Here is a 19,192-nt window from a genome sequence, read left to right as displayed (position 1 = left end):
CTATGCATTTCACTGAATACACATTTTACCTCAATTTTAAAAAGAAATTAAGGTTAAGAATATAGAGGAACCCTCCGGTTCCCTTTCCCGTCGGATCTGAACATTAGTCGTGGCAGTCGAAAAGGAGGAAAAGTACCACTGAAGCTGGCCTCACGGCTTTTTAGTCTGCTATATGGCACGGGGACCAGTTTCAAACAGGGTTGAATTCTCTGTACAATGAGGAATGATCTGAGCATTGAATGGAGCTCTGGGCAGTTTAACAAATTGTTGACACACACTGTATTTGGAAGGTGCTTTTTTTGTTTCTTCATAAAAGTTTAAGAAAAAAAACATAGAGGATAAATTGAAATTTTTAAGCATACATGTAATCAGACTTTAAAAGAACGGAAGGACCGAAGGCAAGGTGATAGTAAAAGAGGCTAAGAATGGATGCATTATCATGGGTCCTCAGGTTGAAAGTGTGCACTAAGTACCATGAAGAATAAATTAAACCCAATCCCCACTTAGACATCGCATAGTGACACCGCAGAATATTAGAGATAAAATCATATTAGCTATGAGAGACAGGGAGAAAAGATTACCTACCAAGACACGCTCATTAAATTGACCTCCATCTTCATTGGCAGCATGGATGCTGGAAGACAAACAATATCTTCAAAGTGCTGAGGAAATATTATAAAACAATATACCCTGCTGAGTAATCAGCCATGCATAAGAGCAAAGATATTTTAACTATGCAAATAAGTATACATACCTATACGTATATATTTTATGTATATACACACAGTAAATCTACATATTTACTGTCCCCATTCGACCAGTGAATGAATAAGCTACAAAAGGGTATTCTTCAATAAGACAAAGGACCCAGGTATGGTGGTGCACACCTGTAATCCCAGTGCTTGGAAGGCCAAGACAGGAGGATCTCAGGTTCAAAGCCAGGCTTAGCAACTTAGCAAGGCTGTCAGCAACTTAGTGAGCTCCTGCTTCTAAATAAAAAATAAAATAAGACAAGGGGTATAATGTCCATGGATCCAATCCTCAGCACCACTAAATAAGTAAACAAACAAACAAATAAATAAATAAATAAGTAAATAGATGGATGGTTAAAATAGAAACAAGGTATAAGTTACCCAAGAAACCGAGAAATTGTGAATATACTGGTAAGTTTCACTAACTTGTAAGTATAGTGAGTCAAAAAGACATCTCATTTTTGTGTTTTAAAAGGTAAAATAATTTTTTAAAAAATGCAGGATCAGCATCCACAATCCAAAAATTAGACATCTGAAAAGCTCCAAAATCTGAAACTTCTTGGGTGCAGATGTAATGTCACAAGTGGAAAATTCCACACCTGACCTGACTTCCTGTAACAAGTCATGGTCAAAGCACAGGCACACTAAAAAACTGCATAAAATTACCTTCAGGGTATGAGTATAGCTGTATGTGAAACATAAATGAGTTTCGTGTCTAGACTTGGATTCCATCCCCAGGACATCTCATGATGTATACGCAACTATGATAACATTTGTGATAATACAAAATCTCAAAACTTCTAGTTTTGAGCATTTCCAATAAGGAATAGTCAACCCGTATAATAACGGTCATTGTAGAAAACCTTAAAAATACAGAATATTATACAGAAAATACAAAAGCCATGCAGTCCAACATTTAGAGATCCCACTGTCTGTATCCATGACTAAACCCCTACGCCAGGACATATTTGCTAGAGTTTGGCTCTGAAATGCCCCACACATGGGCCTTTGGGAAACAGCAACGTGATCGCTAGGAGCTAGACTGAGTGATTCACGATGCCTGAGTGATAGCTGTGACCCTATCACTACACTGGGGACTGTGGGAAATCCAAGGATGAGCCAGTCATAGGCTCTGCTCTCCAGGGCACTTGCTCTCCTGCTCAGTGGGATAGCACACACAACTCAAATTCCAGTCAGCCAGGTGGGAAGAGAAACAATGAACCCTAGGGATACATAGAAGAACTGAGAAGGACACTGTTTGAGCTGGGCTTGGAGGACAGGCAGGACACTGACACAGGGGACCTGTGGGAGTTAGGACTCCCAGCAGAGGGACTAGATGTCATCAAGTTTAAGGTGATAAATATGCCCTGAAGGGGCTGCTCGCATGAATTCCTTGTCTTAAAGCCTTTTGGAAACTGGAAACCACAGAAAGAGCAGACATTCCTGGGAATCCAATTGTTGGCTTGTCCACTGATGAGCTGTGTGGTCAAGGGCAAGCTACTTCACCTCCTTGAACCGTGGTTAACTCATCTGTTTAAATCAGATACTACAGCTCGCTGCAAAATGGAAAGACAATAATGAATGTCAGACATCCACTTGGGTGAGCAGTAAATAAGGGTTCCCCATCCACAATGGTACTGGGGAGGCCTGCAAGAACGAGGCAGCCCCCAGTGGCCTTTCCTCCCTTCAGGGACCCTCTCTGGCTTGAGCATTCATGAGTGAGCGCCATTCCTGCACCAATTCGTATTTTCATCCTGGTCTATCCTCTGGCCCAGTAAGTGGTCATTGGTTAAAAGAACACTCTGAAAGCAGTCGCCCTCATTCCATCACCTGCTAGTTATGTGACTCTATCAAACCCTATGCTTTCCCACTGGGGGATGTGTGCATTCATTCAATAAGCTGTTGTTTTGCTCCTACTGTGTGGGCACTGAGCACTTTTGTGGCACATAGAAGAATGCTGGAGATATAGCAATGAATGAAACAGGTAATGATCCCAGGACTAGACCAGAATATGCACTAGATGAGCCTTGGGACATCTGTCACCCCACAAAACAAGGCAGTTATCCAAGACTGTCAGAAGTTCTCAAGAGCCAGCTTGAAGCTCCCAGCTCCCCACCCCCTGGCCAAGAGGAGCATCAGTAAAATAAATGATGGCAATTAACCGACACACCACATTTGTAAAAATTCATGAGTTCTCACTGACATTTTAAAAAATATATCCTCATTTTAAGGATGCTAAATGCACTACCTTGAAATCTGCCTTTTGGAAATGATCTTTATCTCAAAGTAACATAATAGTCATTGTCAGTAGGCTTCAGTCTATAGGAGTATTCTAGATAATACATGAAAAAGAAACAATAGACCTTTCCCAAATTGTCTTAATCTTGAAGGATTGTCAGGATTCTAACATCACAGGGTTGGCTGAAGCCCCAGGTTTTCTCCACTTACTTGATGATCCCTGTTATGAACCTCTGAAAAACAGCTCTTTCATCTCACTATTGGAGCCTGTGCCTGCCAAGGACATCTTGCAAACGCTCTGGGAAGAGCCACCCTGGGGCACCAGCTTTTGCTGGCAGCGGGCATGGCCACAGAACACTTCATCCTGCTGAAAGGAGCGACCATTTGGATCAGGGGCTCTTTGTGGGTAGTTACAGCTCCCTGCCCAGGTCATTTTAATCAAGAATGGGTGTGGCTCTTAAGCCCTCATTTCCAAGGGCTTTAGAGAGATGGTGCATGTGATACAAATAAGAAACAATAAGCAGCTATAGTGTGTTCCAACTCAGGGAATTCTGAGCAGGGATTTTTTTTTTTTTTCTGTCCTGGTGATGGAACCCAGGAACATTCCACCTTTGAGCTACACCCCAGCCATATATTTTATTATTTATTTTGAAACAGGGTCTCACTGAGTTTCCAAGGGCCTCACTAAGTAGCTGAGGCTGTCCATGAACCGCGATCCTCCTGTCTCAGCCTCCCAAAGGCTAGGATTACAAGCGTGCGCCACCACACCCAGCTCTGAGCAGGGATTCTTGATGGTGAACAGCCAATCATGTGAGTGGGTTAGCTTATGAAGATTAAAAATAAATTACCCGTGTGACACAGAGGTAACTGGGGAGGTGGTGGGGGCGCTGGCCTGAAAGACAGCCAAAGCTTGGGATGTAATCTTGACTCTGCCACAAAACATAAAGCTACATTGAATTCATCAAGTTCCTTTTGTATATATGAGAATGATGACCAGGATAATGAGGGCCACAATAATAGCTTGGATTCTAATGAAACACAGGCCTGAAATTCTGAAGCCCGAAAGGAAAGAAGACTGGACGAAGCAAGGTTCCCATGACAGCTCTCTTGCGTCTGCTGCCAAGAGCCTCTCTCCACTTCTGTCTCCCGTTATCCTCAGCCCTTCTCCACTCCCTTCTCCTCTCACCACCTGCCCTGGTCCCATCCCCACCTTTGCCCTGTCCTTGACAGGTGGGCTATGTGGAATGGAAGCCTCAGATTCAGAGAGAAACAGGTTTGCCCGACTCCACCACTCAATAATGGAGCAATGTAAGCAAATCACCCAGCTTGAAAAGTTCACGTTGCTATTTTATGAAAGAAGAAACGCTCACCTCGTAGTGCTCTTCAGGGGGGTTTGGAAGCTACGGTGAGGTCAGATGCAAAAGTAGCTCTGAATTTGCACGTAGTTTTCGATTCTGTGGCATCTCATCTGTATTCGTTTTCTAAGATTACCACAAACTGGGAGACATAAAACAACAGAAATTTATTTTCTTACCAGTTCTGGAGGCTGGACATTAAAAAAAAAAATCTCAGGGTATTGATGCACCCCTGTAATCTCAGTATTTAGGAAGCTGAGACCAGAGGATTGCAGGTTCAAGGCCAGCCTCAGAAATGTAGGGAGGCCCTCAGCAACTTAATGTGACCTTGTTTCAAAATAGAAATTAAATAATTCTGGGACTTTAGCTTGGAGGTAGAACACTCCTGGGTTCAATCTCCCGTACCAAAAAACGAGAAAACATACAAAGCCAAATCAGGGTATTGACAGGTTGGTTTCCTTCTGGTGACTACAAGAGAAAATTTGTTCTATCTGTCTCCTGGCTTCTGGCAGCTGCTGGCAGTCCTTGGTGTTCCTTGGCTTGCAGCTGCACCACTCCAGCTGCCTCCAGCATCAAATGGCCTCCTTCCCTCTGTGTCTCTGTGTTCAAATTGCTCTCTTATGAGGTCATCCATCACTGGATAGAAGCCCACCCTAATGCTGTATGGCCTCATCTTAACTTGATATCACATCTTCAAATAATTTCCAAATAGGGTCACATTTATAGGTACTGGGTGTTGGGACATGAACAGGCTTTTTAGGTTTTGTTTTTGTTTTTAGTACTTGAGATTGAACCCAAGGGAGTTCTACCTCTAAGCTATACCCTCAGCCCTATTTTATTTTTTTAATTTGGAAACAGGATTCACTAAGTTATTGTGGGCCTTACTAAGTTGCGGAGGATGGCTTCAAACCCGCAATCCTTTTGTCTCAGCCTCCAAAGTACTGAGATTGATTACAGGAGTGCGCCACCACACTTGGCTATAAACAGTTCTTTTTGTGAGGGACACAATTTAACCTGTAGCACTAACACTGTCCTAAAAATTTGTGCTCATTGAACAAAGAGAATAAAAATAGATTAACCAGAAGGAAACACATTGGGGGGTCAGGAAAAAAGGCTGTGTTGGGAAAAAGACCTGACCCCAAACCCACAGGAGCCACACAGTAAAAAGCAAGAAACTGAGCCAGGCATGATGGCACGTGCTTATAATCCCAGCATTTGGGATTTGAGACAGAAGAATTGTGATTCATGGACAGCCTCAGCTACTTGGTGAGGCCCTTTGCAACTCAATGAAACCCTGTTTCAAAAGTAAAGAATAAAAATTAGGGCTGGGAGTATAGCTTGGAGATAGAATGCCCCTGGGTTCCACCCCCAGTACCACAAAAAAAGAAAAAGAAAAAAGGAACTGAGCTTCAGAAATGATGGAGGTGGGTTAAGTCTCAACTTCTCCACTTGCTGCTCTGGGCTGTAAAATTCCTATGGCATCAAAAACCCTCCTGGGAAAACGTGCACACACACTTGAGCTTATCCTTTCAGGGGTCCATGACCTTCAGAAGAAGCCCTGACTTTGTGCCTTATGACACAAGACTCAGGCCTTGGTTTCTTGAGCCTCGGATTCTGCATTGACAAGATGGCAACGTGGCACTTGCCTGCAGGCTGCTGGGAAGATCTGTGAGAATCCAACGGGGCGACCTCCGCAGCGCTCCCACACAGGCCGGACCTCCAGAGGCCACAGCGCATTGGAGGCGATGTTAGACTTCTCTTCTTCCTCCTTTTGCCCCTCATTCAGCTCCCTGGGCAGGGGACCCTCATTTCCTTCTCCCTTTCCCTCATAGGACGGAGACCTTCAGCCTACTGAGCTTGAAGGACTGGGATTGGAGCAGAGAAGCAGGGCAGGGCGGTGAGGGAACAAGCCACTCTCCTCAGCTATCACTACTGGAAGTCTCTCTACAAGAAGTCCCAAGGACATTAGAGCAGGGACCAGGTTTTAAAAAGAATTGGGGAAGCTGAGACAGGAGGATCACAGTTCTCAAACAGCCTCAGCTACTTAGTAAGGCCCTTAGCAACTCATTGATAGCCTATTTTTAAAATAAAAAAAGACTAAAAATAGGACTGGGAGTGTAGCTCCAAGGTAGAATTCCCCTGGGTTCCACTCCCAGTACTGGAAAAGAAAAAAAAAAAAATTAAACACCAGAACTTAAAGAATGTGACTGAGCACCGTGTCAGGATGTCTTTGACTAAGTTAGACCCAGACTCAACTGGATTAACAATAGGGAAGATTTTATTTTTTGTTTTTGTTCCAGCCAGAGGTGCTGTCAAAGGCAAGCTGTAGGTTCCATGGCTTACCACGTCCTCCAGGACACAGTTCCTGCTGCCTCTCCACCGTATCAGAGAATGAGGGTGTTGGAAGCACAGACGTGGGTAGCAATATTTAAAAGAGTTATTCAGTCGGAGGAAGGAAAGGGATATGTTCAGTTCTGAACAGGCTGGGTTTGAGGAGATGGTGGTACAACTGAGAGGGCATTTGACTGGCAGAATGGGTATCTGCTCTGTCCTCAGTTATGTCCCTCTCACAGCCACAAAATACCACCTCTGGGCACCTCAACACAAAAGCAACCATGTCCAGGTGAAGAAGAGGGATTGCTCTTCTGCAGGACTTATTTTAAAACCAAGGCAATCTTTCTCAGAACTCCTCCCAGCAGCCTGTCCTCATGTGTCAAAGGCCAGAAGGGCTCTTACTCTCCTCTAAAGCAGGATGTGGCAAGAATGGAGAGTTACCACCGCAGATTCAACTCTTGGGGAGGAGGTGCGTGTTGGGGAGTCTTCCAACAGTGCCTGACACAGGTCCAGGCCTGAGTCTCTGCTATGAGGTATTAGGTGGACAGTGCAAATCCTGCAAATTATTCCGATTTCAAGGTAATGGTCCAGTTGTGAGATTCGGTACAGAACAAGTGGCTTGGCTATAAGATAATGGGAAAATATACAATTGATGGGAGCAGAGAAGAGGAGCATGCGACTCTTGGTTGTAGAGTAGGAATGAAGGAAAGTGTTTGCTTAAGGGTGCCAATAATAAACAGAATGGTAAAGTGAGCATAAGTTTATGCCCAGTACAGTCCTCAGTGCATCGACTCACTAAATCCCTCCAGTCACCTCTGACAAGGTTATTAGTAGTTGTTTTTAAAGGTGAGGAAACTGAGGTGTGGGGAGGTCAAGCTTTCCCCACTCAACCATCCTCAAGTAAGTTCACTGGCCCCTGAATTCAAGCCCGGGCAGGCTGACTCCAGATCCATTTTTAATTTAATCTACAAACCATTCATCTTCCTTAATCACTTTTATTATACTTTACTTATCTAGTGTGGTATTAGGGATAGAACCCAAAGGGATTCTACCTCTGAGCTATACTTGCAGACCTATTTATTTATTTACTACTTACTTCTACCTTCCAGCTATACCCATCAGCCCTATTTTGTATTCTTTATTTTGAAACAAGGTCTCACTAAGTTGCAGAGGGCCTCACTAAGTAGCTGAGGCTGGCTGTGAACTGCAATCCTCTGGTCTCAGCCTCACAAGTACTAGGATTACAAGCGTGCGCCACCGTGCCCGGCTATTTTTTATTTTGAAACAGGCTCTCATTGAGTTACCATGCACTGACCTAGAACCTGCACTTCTTCTGTCTCACCCTTCCCCAAACTGGGATTATAGATGTGCACCATAATACCCATCTCCTAATCTCATTTAAGAAAAGAAAAAAAAATAAACTTCATAAAATGACAAATTGAGTTCCATAGATGGTCCAACTACAGTTAGGAAATCTAAGCAGAAGAGACAGTAAAGATGGGTTAAAGGAGATAAGGATAATTAAATGCATCAGCTGAAGAGTTATTGACTAGTTTAGGCCTATGGATAGGACCTTGATTAGATGGTACAAGAAGAAAAGCAGAGGCCAGGTATGGAGGCTCATGTCTGTAATCCCAGTAGTAGAGAGGCCAAGACACGGGGATCACAGGTTCCAAACTAGCATACAATAACATAGTGAGACCCTGTTTCAAAATAAAACCAAATGAGGCTGATAGTATAACACAGAAGTAGAATCCTTCTGGGTACAGTCTCCAATCACACACACAACACATGTCAAATTTTAAAAAGATAATATTTTCAAAGGAAGATATTAGTACTAACATTGATACAAATCGATTATGAATGGATGTTTCCAGACACAGTCTCATGTCAGCAACCTCAAGAAAAATGAATTTCTGTAAAGGATCCAGGGGACCTGGAACAAAATTGAGAAAACCACTGAGTGCCCAAGTGAGTTGGCTCAAAGTTCACTTTTGCACACCTACCAGTCAATACTCTTCATGTCATCCTTCTAAGATTCCAGATAAAACTGGTAGCCGTTTTCCCTGGTCACCATAAACAACTGGCCAATAGGTGAGTGGGCAACCCATCCCCCCAGCCCAGCCAGTGCCCTGGGCACAACCCAGCACAGTTTCCCCTCCAGGGAATATGAGCAAGGTAGAGTTAGCTAAATGGAGAGACTATGATGAAAGGTAGGAGAACTAAAGGGAGAAGTAAATCTGACCCCAAAAACCAAAGCATGAGACCTTTGGAAGCAGAGAGTGTATGAAAGAATTTGAAAGCGCTATTTTGCATATTAAAGGAAGAGAATGTGTTCAGTATTGAACCAGCTGGGATTGAGAAAATGTCAGCACAACCAAGCGATGGCAGGCCTGGACCATAGGTAAGGCCTGCACATCAATGTGATGGCCCATCCACCTACTGAACATGCATCCAGCACCGTGCTGGGTCCTGGAGCCGCAGCAGTGATCAGAATAATACCTCTGTTCTTACACCATTTACGTTCCAGTGTTCAAGATCTCTGCACGCATCCCCTTTGAATTCCTGTACCCTGTGTGACCTCACAGCAAAAGAGCAGGACCGAATTGAGAAGACAAAACAAAGATGGTGATCAAGAACATAAGACAGAGAAGATGTTGTCAAAGAAGAACAGGGACCCAAAGGGTGTCATTTCATGGAAACCTAAATAGCAGTGGGTTGAAAGAAGCCAGGCGTGGTGGCACATGCTTGTAATCCCAACATTTGGGAGGTTGAGACAAAAGGATTATGGTTTGAAGACAACCTCAGCTGCTTAGTGTAGCCCTTTGCAACTCAATGAGACCCTGCTTCAAAATAAAGAATAAAAAATAGGGCTGGAGTTGTAGCATGGAGGTAGAATGACCCTGGGTTCCAATGTCAGTAGTGAAAAAAAGAAAGAGAAAAAAGAAGGAAGGAAGGAAGGAAGGAAGGAAGGAAGGAAGGAAGGAAGGAAGGAAGGAAGGAATTAGTGTTAAATGGTCCCAGGCTAGTAGCAAAGTCATTCAATTTGGCACGAGGGGTGTCACTGGTGAGCTGCTAGTACTAGTTTTCATCAGACTCGCCTGAAGATTTTGAATGCGCACAGATGTGTGGAAGCTACTCCCCAAGATCTTGACTTGGCTAATAGGGATAGGACCCGGGCATAAGTGTATTTTTCTCAGTGGCTCAGGTAACTCTACTGTGCAGTTAGAGTTGAGAAACACTCTTTTGAATTCATTGTGACATCTATTCATTAACCCCATCTAGCCATTCCACAATGCAGTGCACACACATTTCAAAGTATCACGCTGTCCATGACAGGCATACAATTTTCACTTGCCAATTAAAAGTAAATAAATTAATAAGTGGGAATTTGACAATCTTTAAAAAGGTAGAGATTTCAGTAGAGTGGTAGCAGTAGAAGCTAGATGGCAGAGAGTAAAAAGAGAGGTGTGTTTTTGAGTAGAGAGATGAGCGGTCTTCACATCACACTTGGATGTTAGCCTCAGTCTCCTTCTGCCTTACTGTGTGATTTAACCTCTTTGTGTCTTATCTGTGAAATCAGGATAAAAATACTTGCTGTGCCCAACTCACAGTTTCCTTGGGAGGTCAAGACAGGATAATAGATGTGAGAGTACTTTGAAAAAAGATTGAAGTGCTATAAAAATGTAAGATTTATATGGTTGTCAGGATTTTTTTCCCCCAAAGATGGCCCCTAAAGATAGTGATTATCAACTGTAAAGACCTACGTGGAACCAGCATCCCTTTCCACACTGAGCTCACAAAGACAGCATCCTTTGATAAGTGCTCACAGCTACTATCTAAAGGTCTAACACTGTTTGCAGTTCTTGCTTTTTCACAGTTAGCCTTGCACCAGATCTATAATAGATGCGGTTTCCAGAGTCTTGCAAATCCTGCTTAAAACTATCAAATAGCACAACCACCCAGCATAAAATGAAAGAGTAGAAAGATGTGGCCATAAAGGTTAAAAAGAAAGTTTAATTTTTAAGATTCCTCATTCACTTGTCAGTGCTGTGGTTATGGGGAAAGGGTAAGACAGGACAGACTGAGAGACATCTAGACAGCAGGCAATGTTGCAGGTGGGGAAGGGTTGTCTGAGATCTGAGCCCAAACCACCAGTAGAATTCAGTGACCAGCTCGAGGTCATCTTGGGTACCCAGATATGTCTGCCTACATAAATATGTCATACCAGGTCTCCAAGAAATAAAACAATACTCCTCTCAATTACCTGTCCCCAGGTGTAGGACTTGTTAGTGGTTGCTAAGGTCCAACAGAGAGGCTTTCTTTAATCATAGATGACCACAGATGTAAAGAGTAGTATTACAACACACTTTGACTTACTTTCGATTTGATTGTTTCCTTAGGTAAAAAGACAGGAAATACAACAACTCTTTGTCAAGGAAAGAGCATACTTAATGGCTGGATTCCTTTTTTTTTTTTTCCATAAACATTTTGAATTCAGAGCAAAAAAATTGAAGGATAGATAAACTTCTAACTAGGAGTTAAGCCCAGTATCAGGTAACTAGTGTGAGCATCAGAGGTATCTTGGGAAGATCAGTTACCTTCTCCCCTCTGAGCCAGCCCCGGTTGCCTTAGGGAGAAGATGCTAACACTCTTGGTACGCGCGCACACATCCTCTGCTACCTCCATCCAGTCAGCTTGAAAACTGGTCTTCTCAAACAGAGGCACAGACACCCAAGGCCAGGCACTCCTTCGTCCTATTCCACCTCCAACCAGTCTTAGACCCTTTTGCATGTAAAACTGTAAAAATGCAGAACTTAATAGGATTTGGGCACAAAGCTACACAGGAATCTTTACAAGTTTACATCGGTCTTCTCTTCCATGGGAAAGCCACTTTCCTTGTGTTCAAGCAACCGTGGGAAAACTTGTCATGCAGAGAAAGGGTACAGAGCCGACGTAAGTACCATGTCCCTGGCACTTTCTTAATGAAAGCTATGCATTTTATTTTTTTATTTATTATTATTATTATTATTTTTTGGTGGTACTGGGAGTGGTACTGGTGGTACCTCCGAGCTATACTCCCAGACCTATTTTATATTTTATTTGGAAACAGGGTCTCACTAAGCTGCTGAGAGCCTCACTCAGTAGCTGAGGCTGGCTTCGAACCTGTGCGATCCTCCTGTCTCTGCCTCCCAAGCGCGAGGATTATAAGCATGCGCCACCATGCCTGGAAAGCCATGCATTTTAAAGAAGCATCTTCCACGCCCAGTGTACAGAGCATGGATAATAATAAGGTGTGGTGGAAAGGAAAAACGTTACAGTCCTTCAGTCCTATATGAACTTTTAAAATCCTGCTGTGGCCATGGCCAAGTTATTTAACTCCCTGGGCATCTCTTTCCCATAATTATGGAAAAAAATTTAAATATTATCTTATAGCATTTTGGTGAGCATGATTGGAGATAGGTTGTACAGATGGGCAAAGTAAAACACAGTATGGGCTCAATTTTTTTTTTTGCTCCTATTGAGACTTATTTTTTTGATATTAGAAAGTCCAATGAACTCTAACCTCCAGGAATCCCCTATGTGCAGAAGACAAGAAATTTCGGCCAGAGGTATGCGCTTGTTATTGGAACAGGGGTCCAGAGCCCAGAGAAGGGGCTGCTTGGCAGTTCATCCTTCAACGATTCCTATCATTTTCTCTGTGCTCATCAATAAATCAGCAAGTGGCAGAGCATTTTTCAAAATTACATGGAAATTTTGCCACTTTATACTGTTATAATAATATACAAATAAAGCAGTGGTTTCTTTCTCCTGCTCTCCAAGATATGCTGTTGACATTTAGAGTTGCAGAACACAAGGTACAAAAACTGCCCAAAATAAACAAGATGAGAGCTAAAATTAGATTTCTTTTTCAACCCCTTCCCCCACAGGATCTAGGTAATGTTATTGTGGCCGCTCCACTGTGGGTGATTTTCTGTACCCACAGTCAGTACAATAAAGAGACACAATAGACATAAGAATAGCTTAAAAGTTAACTGTAGGATTATTTTTCAAGTAGCTTCTGTAAGTATAATACCTTAGCTTCCAGAAGAAGTAATCGCTGCAAACATTTGAAAAGTCGAAACTCTATGCAAGGGCCTGGGAGATTAACACAATTGAACATAATAGCTCCTTCCAAACCATTTCCTAAGGACTGGAGTGCAAAAAGCTTGAAGCCTTAAGACAGCTTTCCAAATATATTTTATTTATTCAATGAAGAAAAAAAAAAGACTATTTGAAGTCCTCGTGCTCCTTTCACATGGAGACACTTCACTGAGCTTTAAGGAAAGCGTTTATCTGGAGGTGCCAAATGAGTAATTCCCCAGCTTCTGGAAAATGGAATCGTTGCAAACATCTGAAATGTTCAAACGCTATGCAAAATGTCTTTTGTAGAGATGCAGACAAAAGAGCTTACCGTAACGCTCATCTTGAATGAGTCTCAGCATTTCCATGTCTAAAAGCAAATACACGCTCAAATGCTTAGTATGGGACGCACAGAGAATCTGGACAGAATTGGCTGCTGCCTCGAGGGAAGACAACTGAGATCCGTAAAGATCCACCTGGGAGAGAGCTTTCTTGGTCACAGTGCATCCTTCCTATGTTTTATATACGTGCATGGATTAATATTAATCTAACTTGATCTAATTACCTAATTTAATTAACCGTAGCCTCTTCGGCAGGCAAGGCAGCTCTTCCCTCCCAGTGGAGCAGATGATATGCCTCTGCGATCCATCCTGCAGACCAGCCTCCTCCCTGGCCTGACTTCAGGTATATTTCCGGCCTTCATTTCCCAAGGAGCACCCTCTGTTCTGGGTGCTGTGCTGGCATGGGAAGGAAGCAACGGAAAGAAGATGCTATTTCTCTCAGACTGTACCCCGCCATGGCTAACCCTCCCCTCAGCCCCAGAACACACTGTGCTTCCCAGAAGCACCTCTCTGGTCTTTCCCTTGTTGCTCCCAACCCCACCCTTGCTAGCGTGTACTCCTTTCTTCAGGAGGCTGGAGACACAATAATTAGGGGAAAAAGTTAAAGACCCTTTTCCTCTGGGCCCTGGAATACCAGTGGGACATACTGGAGCCAAATCTCCTTTTTGAGCACACTAGCTACATGACCCTGGCAAGTTACTTAACCTCTCTAAGCCTTAGATAACTCCTTCCTTTTCTTTAACTTTTCATTTTTTTAATTTATTTTTTATTGGTGCAATGTATTCATACATCATAATGGTATAAAGAAATTACTTTTGTAGACATACATGCACACATCACCCAGTTAGCCCCTACCCGATCCCCACCCCATTCCCTCACCATCCCTCCTTCCCATGCTTGGCTTAGTGGTTGACATCTAGTTTTATAGCAATTTATCCAATATTAACAAGGATAATCTCACATAACAGTTTCATTTGTCTGATACCAAGCTTTTGATAACTTAAAGATAACATTTCAATATATCTTTTTGCTTTCTTTCTTACCAGAGAATATTTTTTTTCTTTTTTTTAGGTGAAACTATCATACATTTATTTATTTATTTTTCAGAAAAAAATCTATCCTGATATGGAATATGGACTCTAGATACCCAAAACAATCTCGAAGAAGAACAAAGCTAGAAGATGTATATTTTCTGATTTCAAACCTTATGAAGCTACAATAATTGAAACAGTGTAGTACTGTTCTAAAGGCAGATATATAAATCATTGGAGTTAAATAAAAGCCTAGAGATAAATTCTTCCATATATTGTCAAGTTATTTTTGACAAGGTTTCCACGAACATTTGGTGGAGGAAATAATAATCTTTTAACTAAATATTGTTGAAAAATAATAATTACATGAAAAAGAATAAAATTGGACCCTTACCTAACACCATATACAAATATTAACTCAAAATAGATAAAAGACCTAAATAGAAATCTTAAGACTATAAACTTTTAGAAGAAAATCTGGGTCATAAAACCTTACAACATTGAAATTGGCAGTGATTTCTTGGATATGATTTCAATGGCACAGGCAACAAAAGGGTAAATAAACTCCCTAAAAAATAAAAAAAATTGTATATCCAAAGACAATGTAAACAGAGTTAAAAGTTACTGATAGAATGGGATAAAATATTTCCAAATGCTATATCTGAAGGTATATTAATATTCCAACTAGAAATCCTAAAAATTAGCAACAATAAAAGCAAACAATACAATTTAGAGATAGGTAAAAGACTAACATAAATAATGAATCTCCACAGATAACCAATCTTAGTTGTCTGTTGGATGAAAAATCTTGTTTCTCTGGTTCTGGTATGTGTTACCTATTTCTTCTTTGTAGTTAATCTCTTTGAGTATTTTCTCTAGCGCTGGTTTTGAAGACATAAATTCCTTCAGTTTCTGTTTGTCATGGAAGCTTCTTATTTCCCCATCTAATTTGATAGAAAGTTTTGCTGGGTAGGAAATGTTTGGCTGGAAGTTGTTTTCTTTCAGAGTTTGGAATATGTTAGTCCAAGCCCTTCTGGCTCTCATGACTTGGTTTGGGAAGTCTGGAGTGATTCTAATTGGTTTGCCTCTGAATGTCACTTGGCCCTTTGTTTTTGTTGCCTTTAAGATTCTCTGCTTGGCTTCCACAGTGGTCATTTTGACAATTAAGTGGCGTGGGGATCCTCTTCTCTGATCCTCTCTAAAGGGAGTGCTATAAGTTTCCTGGACCTGTGTATCGACCTCTTGCTCTGCGTTTGGAAAATTTTCTGCCATTACTTCCTTGAAGAGATTGTTGATCCTTTTGGTTTCACCTTCTTTTCTCTCCTCTATTCCAATTATTCTTAGGTTAGCTCTCTTAAAATGGGCCCATATTTCTTCAATGTCAGATTCCTGCTGTTGGATTTTTTTTTCTAAATTAGAAACTATGCGTTCATTTTTTTAATGATCATCTTCTAAGAGCAAGATTCTATTCTCCATGTGGTCTAATCGGTTGTTTGTACTTTGAATTGAGGCCTTTACTTCATTAATTGCATCTTTTATCTCTCTTTGGCTCTCTCTGAATTCTTTTCGAAACACCTCTATTATTTCTACAGTTATTTTCCTGATTTGATCTTCTAGAAATCTCTGAATTTCTGTTTTATCAGGTTCTGATGTTGTGGGATTGTGGGCATTCATTGCTCCATTGTTATTCCTCTTTCCCATGATTTTGGAAGTTTGTGCCTTCTCTGGGTTCTTCCCTGGGTCACTACAACTTCACTTAAGGTGCTCTGGATCTCGAGTTTGTGGTATCTCAGTCACCACTACTCCTTTACTGGGTTGTATCGCAGAGTCTCAGACCCTGGGAGTCAATCGAGGCTGCTTTAGACCATGGGGGGTGCCAGGTTGGGCATTCTCCTATGTTGTGATATCTCTGCCACCGCCACTCCCCCACTGGGTCAAGTCCCTGGGAGTCAGTACTGGGATTTCTCCTCTAGGGGCCCCAATTTGACTCACTGTTGTTGAGTGTGCAGATGGAGCTGTCGTGGACTCGGTGAATTTGCTGCTGCTGCCGCCGGTAGCAATATGGTACTGCTGCCATGCTCTCGGCCGTGAGGCTGGCATATTTCTTTTCTGTTTTTGAGCTTTGCTCTGAGTCCCTGCAGGGTGTGCTGAGCCCAGCCTCTGGGAGCTTTAGATGCTCCCTGCACCGAGAAATCTGCCAAATTCCTCCCGGCTGATTCACAGCAGCTCACCTCGACTCTCTGTCTGCCGCTCCTCTCTGGAGCCTGGTGGGCTGTTGAGTGCGTTGGTCTGGTACCGTCCGGTGAGTTCGCCGCTGCCGGCGGCAGTAAGGCGCTGCTGCCGCGTCCTCAGGTATGAGGCCGGCGTATCTCTTCTGTGGCTCTGAGCTCCATTATGAGTTCCCTTCCTTTCTGGAGCCTGGTGCTGCAAGGGAAAATGGCGCCCGCCACTTCGCGCCGTGGCTCCGGCTGCAGCACTGCGGTCTGGTTTCTGGTGTCTCGTTTTTCCAGCCCTCTTTTTCTCTGTCCCTTGAAATTATATTTTTTTTTCTCTGCTGATGGTGTTTTCTGGCTATGAAAGGCACTGATTTTGTGGTAATAGAGATTGGTTGTTAGCGGGGCTCGTAAGCCCCGCTTTTCTCTGTCGCCATCCTCCCAGAAGTCCCTTGTCCCTCCTAACTTTTCATTTTCTAGAATTATATGTAAAATGTTATTGGTGCATTGTATACATAAAGTATATATGTATATACATATACTTCTATTGGTGCATTGTGGTCTTGTATCGTAATGTAGTTCAGAGTGATAGTGATATCCAGGCACACTGCGCTTGGCGAGCTTCCCCCCAGCCCCTTCCTCGCTCCTTCCCCTTGATTGGCATTGATATTCTCACTTATATATATAAAACATCAATGGAAGCATTTCCTTCATTCACACACACACACACACACACACACACACACACACACACACACCCTACTCTAGAGCACCTGCCTCACCCCACTGGGGTTTCTCCCTCATTATCTAAAGTTCCTCTGGTATTATGATTACTCCTTAGCTTCTGCATGTGAGATAAACATATGACCCTTCACTTCTGTGACCGGCTAACCTCACTTACCATAATGTCCTCCAAGTCTGTCTACTTTCCTAGAAATGACATAATTGTGTTCTTTTTATATTGCTGAGTAGAATTCCATTATGCAAATATCCTGTAAGTTTGTAATCCCTTCATCTGTTGATGGACACTTGGGTTGGCTCCATAATTTGGCTATTGTGAATTGTGCTGTTATAAACATAGATGTGCCTGGCATGGTGGCACACACTTGTAATCCCAGTACTTGGAAGGCTGAGACAGAAGAATTGCAGGTTCGCATCCAGCCTCGGCTACTTAGTGAGGCTCTCTACAACTTAGTGAGACTCTGTTTCAAAATAAAGAATAAAAGTAGGGCTGGAGGTATAGCTCAGAGGTAGAATGTCTCTGGGTTCAATTCCCAGTACCATAAAAAATAAACATAAGATATGCATGTATTACTATGACATTTTGATTTTACTCGTTTTGGAAAAATAACCAGGAGTGATATAGCTGGATTAGATCCTTCATTCTTTAAATGGTGGCAATTATTACAGATTCTCCTTATTTTCCCGTAGAGTTACATCCCAATAAGCTCATTGTACATTAAAATTTCCATAGGCTGAAAATGTATCTGAAATGCTTAATGTACCTGACCAACTGAACATCATCGCTTAGCCCAAACTGTCTTAAACATTAAGAACACTTCCATTAGATTCACCTGGGCAAAATCATATAACGCTAACTGTGCTTTGGAATAAAATGTTGAATATCTTGTATAATTCATTGAATATCTGTATTCAATAAATATGTTCAATAAATAACCCAAATATGTTGGCAACACAGTCCACTATTAAGTCGATTGCTCACCCTCGTGATTGCACAGCTAACTGAAGCTGCTGCTCACTGCTCATCAGGAGAGAGGATAATACCACAGTCACCAGCCAGAGCCATGATCAAAGTTCACAAAGCAAGGGATGGTTTCTACTAACTATGAATCATTTTCACACCAACGCGAAGTTGAAAGATTGCGGGTCAAATCAACGTTAGTCAGGGACCTCAAAGGAATATAGCTTCAAAGGAACACAATTAAGTGAGACCATTATGTTAAATGCCCAAGATAGAGCCGGGCATGGTGGCGCACGCTTGTAATCCCCACGCTTGGGAGGCCAAGCCAGCCGCGCGCACTGGCTTAGGAGACCCTGTTTCCAAATAAAAATGTAAAACTAGGTCTAGGAGCGTAGCCCGGAGGTAGAAGGGCATCCAGGAACCCCAGTACCACCAAAAATAATAATAATTTAAAAAATGCCCAGGATAATATTCAATGTGTAGCAATTGAACAATAAATGCCACCATCCTTACTAGCAACAGCAGAAATAACTGGCTCCCACTGCCCAAGGATGGAGCTGCCAGTCCCTGCTGCCTGTTCACACTGCCAGCCCTCCCACCCAGGACTTGCTCACAAGCAGTGTGGACGAGTGGAAAGGGCAGCTTTACTGCTGGAGGCGCTTTACCTTGAACAAGTCCTTAACCTCTTTCCACATCAACTTCTATAAAGTAAGACTAGTTGTGCCTTCCTCATAGGATCAAGACAAAGATTCTACATAATGTACAAAAAGTGCCTGGCGCATAAGTGCTACCTGCATCTTGACTCTGTTTATTCTCCGGCGCCTGCCAAGCCTTCCCCGTCTGCCTGCTCACTTCTGTTCAACCCAGCTATTACACTCTTTTTTAACATCCCCACCTCTGGATGCTTCCAGCGTCTTTCTTCCCCCTGCTCCAGCTTTGGTGACCTTTCCTTACTGCTGAACTCATAAAGTAATCATCTTTCAGGAGGAGGGGAATTAGAAACCCAGCAGGCACCATAATCCTTCCTCTGGGGCCACTATTAGACTTGTCAAAACCAAGATATCAGGCAACGACATGCAGAAAGGACCCCAGTCACATGTGGC

Source organism: Muscardinus avellanarius (assembly GCF_963383645.1).
Source record: "Muscardinus avellanarius genome assembly, chromosome: 17".
NCBI classification, from domain to species: Eukaryota; Metazoa; Chordata; class Mammalia; order Rodentia; family Gliridae; genus Muscardinus; species Muscardinus avellanarius.
Note: the sequence above shows the minus strand (reverse complement) of the source record.